This window comes from Jatropha curcas, chromosome 6, assembly GCF_041381405.1.
Source record: "Jatropha curcas cultivar XTBG-Jc1 chromosome 6, XTBG_Jcur_1.0, whole genome shotgun sequence".
In the NCBI taxonomy this organism is placed as follows: Eukaryota; Viridiplantae; Streptophyta; class Magnoliopsida; order Malpighiales; family Euphorbiaceae; genus Jatropha; species Jatropha curcas.
Window position 1 is genome coordinate 20,279,418 of NC_143156.1, and position 9,035 is coordinate 20,288,452.

Below are 9,035 nucleotides of genomic sequence, written 5' to 3' on the forward strand. Positions count from 1 at the left end.
AGGCTCTAATACCAGGTAATACGACCCTAGCCAATTAACAAGTACTCTTGCAAATCAACAAGGAAATCTAGCGAAAAGCATGCAATCACGGAAGTACCCGTCAATCCCTTTAACCCCCAAGTACTCTTGAAGAGAGAAAAACAAGGAATTTAAAACTAGTCAAGTGATCATTTTTCTTCAAAGCTTGATTAAGTTTGCCATCAATATTCTTAAGATATTGATTTTGGACAACAGCATTAGAAGTCTGCCAGTTGAGGACTTCTTCAGAAGGGGATAATGGCTGAAGGTTGCCACTAGAGTGGATGACAGTTTGTTGTACATAAGGGCTAGCTGTTACTCTTGCAGTGGAATCATGGATAGTTTCAAGGGGAGGAAAGTCTTCTGGATGCATCATGCAACAAGCCAGGGGAGCTGTAGGAGTAGGAGGAGTCTGATATGCTTCTAAAGAGCAGGAGCAAATAGTAGGAGGTGGAGGATATTGGAGGAGTCCTTCTTCAGCAAGAATCTCAAAACAACGTTTGAGATATTCATCTTCAGTCATGGGTTTATTTTTATTCTTAGGAATTCCAACCCATGGAGGAGGAGCATCATCATCATCATCAAAAGGACGCTTCCGAGTAAAACGGCGGCAGGATGGAGTCTTCCGGCGAAGAGGTTGAGATTCTAACTTGGTGATGGTAACTGTGGCATCTTCAAGCCAACCATCATCTTCATAATTACAAGAATAGTCAGGGTCACACATGTGGGGATCAGCATCCCAAAGGAAGTGACCATCATTCTTAGCAACATAGATTTCTTTACCAGTATGGGCAAAACTATGGACGGGAGCATGTTTAAGAGGTTTCCTCTTAACTGGTTGAATCATGGAGATGGAATGCCTGGGTTCTGAACTGGATGGGAGAAATGAAATCCTGACGGATTTATCTAGTTGGCGAACAAAGATGGGATCCTATTGTTGAACAGGTTGAGGAAGTTGGTGGAGCTTTTCATAATTTGCGATCCAGGCGGAGGGAATGAGCTTCTCAAGCTCCTCTCTAGGCAGTTGCTTAGGAGTTTGAACAATAGTAGGAGTGGGACCTCCATCAGTAAATATGTACAAAGCATCACTGTGTGAGATGCCAGGTGTCTGCAGGTTAATGGCATGGTCTTGGAGTCTGTAGACAAATTGGTGGTGTAAAGTGGCTGAAATAGTTTCAGGAACTTGTTCAGCACCTGTGATTTGAACTCGAACTTTCAAAGCTGTACTCAAGTGTGGATCTTCAAGAGACATGTTGAAATTGGGGAAGAAAGTGAGGACTACGCTACCAGCATTGAGGGTAGTAGCAACAGTACCAATTACAGCATGCTACCAGCATTGAGGGTAATAACAATTCTTCCTTCTGATATGCCGACTCCTTCTCGCCCTACATCAGGCCCTTGGCTTACTTTTGATGATATTCCTCCCAGTAAATGGCACAGCCGCATTCTCGAGTTTAATGCCTGGCTTGATACTCAAATGACTATCCCACATCAAGTCTGAAAAAGGTTCTTGCTGAGTTCTCTTCCCGCTTTACTGGGTCCCTCAGAGAATGGTTCTTTAGTGGTCTTTCCGAATATGAACAAAAGAAGTCTCTTGCTGAAGAAAGTATCAGTGCCGCTCTTGTCACCATTCATACTCAATTTCTCAAAAATTATTAGTTAATCTTCCAACAACGGAAACAAGAGTTCTTTGAACGGAAGTGTTGCTCGCTTAAGTTCCGTGATCTAGAAAGACATTATCAACGAATAAATCACCTTTATCATGAGATTGGTTGCTTTAAAGATGATAATTTAAAGCTCACATTTATTGCCTCTCTCCCCCAACTCATTCAACCTGAAGTACAACGTATGTGTCAAGGACGAATTCTCAGTCACATCAAACTTGGTGAAATTTGGCAGTTTACTTTGACAGCTGTTGACCGTATGTGTGAACAATAACTCCTGTTCAAGAAAATTGCAAAAGGCGATACGTTATTAAAATCTACTCGTTCTTATCCTTTCCAGACCAAGTGTAAAGATACTTCTTGTCAATGTCATCCTCACCGCTCAAAGCACTCCAAGCATTCTAAACACTCCAAGAAATCCATGTTCTTCCCTCGCAAGAAGCACCGCTTCAGAAAAATGCGCTGGTTCTCGCCGAAAGTCTGACATATGTTATATCTGTGGCAAAAAGGGAAATTATGCTCGCAAGTGTCCTAAAAAGCCCAAACAGACTATTGCTCTTCTTCACCAAATTAAAGTGTCTTGTCCAGATTATGATTCCGATCATGATCTAGAATCCCTTTTTACTGAAGAAGAATCAGCTTCTCCGGCAACTCTCGTTGCTCTGCCTTATTCAGATTCTGACTTCACCTCCGACACTGATTCCGATGATGCTACTCCCTTCCTCACTATTGGCCCTCTGAGCACTGTAAAACAAGAACCACTAGACCTTATTTGCCCTGAATCGCCAGACTTTATTTCTTGTCTGTCATCGCCACTCCCTCCAAGTCCTGATGTGTTTGCTAATCTATATTTCACAGAAATCTCTTACTGTTTTCCTCACATATCTTCACCATGTAAAATTCCTACACCTGTATCTTCGCCCTCTCTCTCAGACTCCTCTGCAATCATTTTCCCTTCCTTACCTTCACCTGAAGAAGATCCTCCTTCTTCTGCTGAAGTCAGCTCTGTTCAATTATCCCACCCTGTTCCTTTAATTTCTATGCATGTGCTCCCTGACAAATATGAGAAACCTGTTGCTGTTACTGCACTCTTTGACACGGGTTCTCATTGTACTATGCTTAATCCTGATGTTCTTCCTGCTCACTTTTGGAAAAAGAAAATTCTCCATTTCTCAACTGTTGATGGGAAAAAGTTTCAAACTACGATGGTCACAAGGAAAAGAATTGGTCTTCAATTCTTTCCTGACTGTATCATATGGACACATATTGGCTCGTACCTCTTTGGCCGTGATCTACTTATTGGCTTTGATGTTTATCAGTTGGCTCAAAACCTTCAAATCCTTCCCTCTGGCATCAACTATAAAAGAGAATTTTAACCTTACACCAACAATCCCAACCAGTTCTCTATTGTTGTTGTTCCCCTAGATTTTGCTCACATTAAAGAATTATTTTCTCCATGTTGGGCAACGTCTCATCTCACCTTCACCCATCCTTCTCCTCTGTACAAAAATCCTAATTTCTTTGTCTCTCTTCCTTTCAAACTCAATGAGGACATCAACCCCACTAAAGCTAGTCACCCTTGTATGTCTCCCTCTGTCTTAGCTCTGGCCAGAGCTGAAGGTCAAGAACTTCTCCAACAAGGTCTAATTGAACCAACTCAATCTCCATGGGCATGTCAAGCTTTTTATGAGAATAAGCGCACTGAACAAATTCGAGGAAAAAAGAGACTTATGATTGACTATAAACCACTGAATCATTTCCTTGCTGATGACAAGTATCCTATCCCTAAGATTTCCTCCCTCTTGGTTCATCTTCAGAATGCTAAGATCTTTTCTAAGTTTGATCTTAAATCTGGATTCTGGCAACTGGGAATTCGCCCTGAAGATAGATACAAAACTGCTTTCTGCATTCCTAATGCTCAATATCAATGGACTGTCATGCCTTTTGGTCTTAATACGGCTCCTGCCATCTTCCAACAGGCTATGATCAGAATTTTTGAACCTTTGCTGCATAGTTGTATCATCTACATTGATGATATCTTTTTGTTCTCCGAGACTGCAAAGGCTCATGAAGATCTTCTGATTCAGTTCCATTCTCTGGTTCACTCTTATGGAGTCATGCTTTCTGAAAAGAAGTCTATCATTGGTAACCCAAAATTTGATTTCCTTGGACTTCACATTAAAGATGGTGAATACCAACCAGGTCCACATCTGGCCCAAGAATCAGCCCATTTTCCAGACTCTAATCTCACCAAAGCTCAAGTCCAACAATTCCTTGGATTTATCAATTACATTCGAAACTTTATTCCACAGGCCGCAACATACACCAAGCCCTTATTCTCTTTACTCAAAAAGAACCCTCCTCCTTGGACCTATGAACATACCAAAGCTGTCCAAACACGCAAAGACCTGGCCCAAAAGACTCCCTCCTTAACTATTCCTTCTCATGATGCCCAGCTTATCCTTCAAACTGATGCTAGTGACCTAGCATGGGGTGCAATTCTCATTCAATGCAAAAATGAAAAAGAATCCCTCTGTAAATTTGCCTCTGGTAAATTTAAAGACTCTGAACTCCATTATCATTCCAACTTTAAAGAAATCCTTGCTGTGAAATATGGGATTCAGAAATGTGAGTTCTTCTTGGCTTCCCGCCATTTTCTTGTTCACTTGGACAATTCCTCCTTTCCAAAAATTCTTGATTTCAAAGGCAAGCACCTTCCAGATAAACAGTTACTCAGATTAAAAGAATGATTTTCCCGCTATGATTTTGAGGTCCAACACATCAAAGAAAAACCAATCTTATCCCTAATTTCCTGTTAAGAGTCTCGAAACCAGTTTCTCCTGTCTCTTCTATTATCAAAATCACGTACCCTTATGTTGGCATGGCCTACTTTTTACAAGATACACCTCACCCACAAATAATTTTACATGCAACTCAAATAACCTCTAAAATAATTAAATATCCAACTATTTATAATTATTGAAAAAACTATATCTATTCAAAATAGCTTTTGCATATTTTACTATCTGTTCCATCACTTTTTTTACATAGGTATAGGTTCAGAAGCTGTTGGCTCTCGGTTTGAAATGAACTCGAGTCTAATGATGTTCAGCTCGTAAAGCTCACTAAATCTTATCGAGCTTATATATATATATATATATATATATATATATATATATATATATATATATATATATATATATATATATATATATATATATATATATATATGATTTTAAACGTGCTCGAATCTCGAGTTAAACTCGAGACTCTGGTCAAACTCGAGACTCCAGTCAAACTCAAGTCAAACTCGAGTCTAAAAATTTTCAAGCTCATTGAGTTTCGAGTCTAACTGGTTTGAGCTATACTTGACTTATTTATGCTCCTATGTTTGATTTTGTAGATATAAATTAGATAAAAGCAACATTATATTATATTATACTGTAATATATTATCATTATAAAATATGTTGAAGTATTTTGATAATTCTTTTACTCCCATTGGCAATAACCGAAACTATTTCTAATAGTCCATGAACAATTTTTTCTCATTTCCTTAGATAAAATAACTGAGTATATAACCAAGTGCGATGCGCCGATTAATTATTATAAATTGTATATTTATAAATTGTCACGACCCGTTTCCGTGGGCCGGACCGGCACTAGGGCCCAGGTAAGCTTAAGGCCCCCGAGGCCCGTAGTAAGCCTAAATTATTCAATCTGTCTCAATTTCATCAAAACAGTAAGCCTCTATACAAACATATGGCCCAATCTCGATTAACACATAATATATAACCTGGGGCCTATTCACAATAAATTATAATCACATTATGGGCTTACTAGTTCACCTGCAGCTAATTACCTAACATTTAATTTATAGTGTAGTGCTAACAATAAGTCCAATATTAATACACAACCCTATAACTGCGGAGTCTAAAAATAATCTGATAACGGAATAATTTATACATCCAAAATTAAATAACATGAATATAAAGTTTACATTTGTAACTCTGCGGAGAAGATTGCAGAGCTTCAGTCGAATCAGCTGCTTCCTAGTACCTGGGAGGTTTGTTGGGGGGGTGAGTTTTGCAACTCAGTGAATAATAATAAATAATACACACCACATACAGTCAAGCAAAATGCACCCTAGTATACTGAATGAACACACAACAGTCAATCATATGACATTACATCAGCACCCACAAACAATATCACCTTCAAATAATCACATCACGTGGAAATTAGTCAGTGGCGTCACCTAAACCCCCGACGAGCCGTCCTCTCAAACAGCCCATCCTCTCAAACATGTGCACCCGGGGAGCCAATCCCCCATATCTGGCCGACCGGTCTAATCCTCACTTGACCAGTCCTCTCAATATTTTATTTTACATTCTCTCTTTTCTTTTCCATCTCATCAACATCATTTCATCAATTCATCAGGTGCACACGGGGGCGCCGATCTCCCATTTACCCGGCCGACGGTCCAATTTCATCAGTTCATCAGGATCCATATTTATCGACCGTCCTCACAAACCCAGGGTGACCCACTTCATCCTAACTCCACACAAACAGAGCATAGTATATACACAGCACAAATAATCAAACAATTCATTTATCCTAATACACCAATTTCATCCAAATGCACAATTATGCATAAGTATAATTATAGTGATCATAACATAATATATTTGAGAAAATGCAATATGTAAATATATAAAAATGTAATGTTATGCAAATGCAGTGTTGACATGCATTATTTATTATTACTCACAGTGATGGAGAGCGAAATTCTAGCTTCGATGTTGTCCTGGAGGAGCACTAGATGGACCCGGGCGATCTAAGAAAAAGAAGGACACAGCAGAAAATAATTCTATCAGACAAAATATTTCTTTACCACTCTAAAATTTTTATTTTATATTCTAACTCTTCTACGTAATTTAATCTCGAGATTTAATTTATTTTCTATAATAAATTTATTTTTCTACCGAACACTATTTTCTTTATTTTCTTTTGACTTCTATTTTATTTCCTACCGAAATTTATTTTATTTATTTATTTTTTTTTATACCGAATTTATTTTATTTTTCTACCGAAATTTCGGCAGCATCTCCCCTAAAAATTGGACTATCTACCTGTTAAAATATCAACAATTTCACAAATATTCAATCCATACGGCCCATCCGTCGGGCAATTAATCAAACAACAGTTTCCCATCCTCCTTAATCTCAACATCACCACACAATCCAATTTATACATTACAATAACATTATATCTAAGCTACCTTAATTAAATCAACAATAAAATTATAAAGCTATTAACTACTCACATTTACCAAATTGAATTAACTACAAATAATAAGATTAATTTCATTATCTAACATTAATATCTAATACTAATTTAATTAACTAATATTTCATTATCTAAATAACATTAACATTAACACAATTAATGTTAATTAATTAACTACTAATAACATTAACTAAATAACATTAACTAAATTAACGTTAATTAATTAATTATTGCTAGATCGAAAATTCTTACGCGTGTCGGGTTAAAAAGCAGTAACTGCCGGTGGTCGAACTCGACTGGCAGTGGCGGAGAGAGGTGGAGACGACCGATCGGCGTGCTGGAAAGACGGCAGAGCTGCTGTGACGCCGGCGGAGGCCCGATCTGTAGTGGCAGCGACGGCTTGACAAGGCTGTGCTGCTGCTGTAGGCGCGACAGAGGAACAGCAACGCGATCTGGCCGAGGAGACGAGGAGCTGCTGCGTTGCCGAGCTGCAGTAGGGGCGGTGGCCGAGTGGCAGTGGCGCGCGGCTCTGCTGCGTTGCCTCTGTCTCGCCAAGAACGCAGGCACAAGGAAAGAAAAAGAAAGAAAAAGGAAGAAAGGAAAGAAGAAGAAGGAGAAGAAGAAGAAGAAGGAGAAGAAAAAGAAGAAGAAGAGGGAGGAGTGGCGGTGGCGCTGTGGTGACAGTGGCGATGGAGTGGAGGTGCGCTGGTGAGGGGGAGTGAGTTTAGCGTTGGAGATAAAAGAAAAAGAGAATTTTCTAGATGGTTTGGGTCGAACCGGTTCGATTCGGCCCAAATCATCGATTTTTAACTGGTTTTCAAATTTTTCAATCGGTTTTTGGTTCGGTTTCTCATAGTAGTTGCACTAAAATATTAATGTTAATTTCCAGGCTGTCGGTTCATTAAATCTAATTGGAAAAATTTTGAAAATAAAAATTCGGGTTATTTCAGTCTCCCCCCCTTAAAAAAAATTCGTCCTCGAATTTTGAAAATAACAAGAAACTAGGATGCAACAATTGTTTACGACAATGGTGGCTGTACTTCTCACATAATGCTGTTGAGCAGATAGAAGGATGAATCAAGAAGATGAGATAAATATTTTTAAGTTCGTTAGTCAGACCAGTAGAATTAATTTTTATTAAATTATGAAGACAAACCAATGGGAAGAAAATTCAATTTATAGGGAGGGTAGGATGATTATGAGATGAATCTAGCCCCAAAGTTACCTACCTTATTACCATAGTTAATTTAAACTTGAGTTGTACTATATCTATAAGTCGTCAAGTCAAGTCAAATATTCATTACCTAAAGTACAGATTCGACACTAGTATTCACCTTTACACGTAAGAATTTTAATCACTTATAACCTCTGCTTAAGTAAGGGTTATTAATCTCATTAGCTCTAAATCATGTGTCCTTACATTGATGTATCGTCATTTATTCTCTCACTAGCTATCATAGGCAAAGATCATCGCTCCATAAGAAACTCATACACAAACCAAGTATTTAACCTTACTTATATAAGAATCCGCATATTCAATCAAATTTACTACTATCTCAATTTGGACTCCTTATTTTAAAATTCAAAACCTACATGCTGACTCATCCATTTTCCATCAACTCCAATTCCATATATTTGCCCTCATAATCATTGACGTTGTTCATAATTAAGTAAGATGATTGCTGCCAATTCAAGAAAGTTTTCGATTCTTATCAAATTCTGCTATTAAGTACTATTTGATCATTTCCAATTAAAGAGAACAAATTCTTGCCACTACTACAAGCTTATTTCAAACAAAATCATGACATTTCTCTAGCTAAGTAAGAGATCAAGAATGTTAAACCCATAATTCAACTCCTGATTAGACTATGTCCTTTGTCTTATGTTTATTCTTAATCTCATGAATGCCTATGAATATTCAGATAATAATATCATTGAGTTATTCCTTTTCTCCAAGTCTATCATCTCCAAGATTTGTACAATTTATACCTTATACGATCTAAGAATATCCTCAACCTTAATTATGTTCTCTCTACATTCTTTACCCTAAACAAGGTTAACAACT

General features: G+C 38.0%; 1 long non-coding RNA gene and 1 pseudogene across 1 annotated transcript; both read right to left on the reverse strand.

Moving 5' to 3' along the window:
- Window positions 1-5: 5 nt before the first annotated feature.
- Window positions 6-1,464, reverse strand: LOC149495688 (uncharacterized; annotated as a pseudogene).
- Window positions 1,465-5,524: 4,060 nt separating this feature from the next.
- On the reverse strand, window positions 5,525-7,743 carry LOC149495689 (uncharacterized). Its single transcript, XR_016321386.1, has 3 exons — window positions 7,223-7,743; window positions 6,453-6,518; window positions 5,525-5,740 (listed from the first exon to the last, which is right to left on the reverse strand). It is a non-coding gene; the product is annotated as an uncharacterized LOC149495689 (long non-coding RNA).
- Between the last annotated feature and the right edge of the window lie 1,292 nt (window positions 7,744-9,035).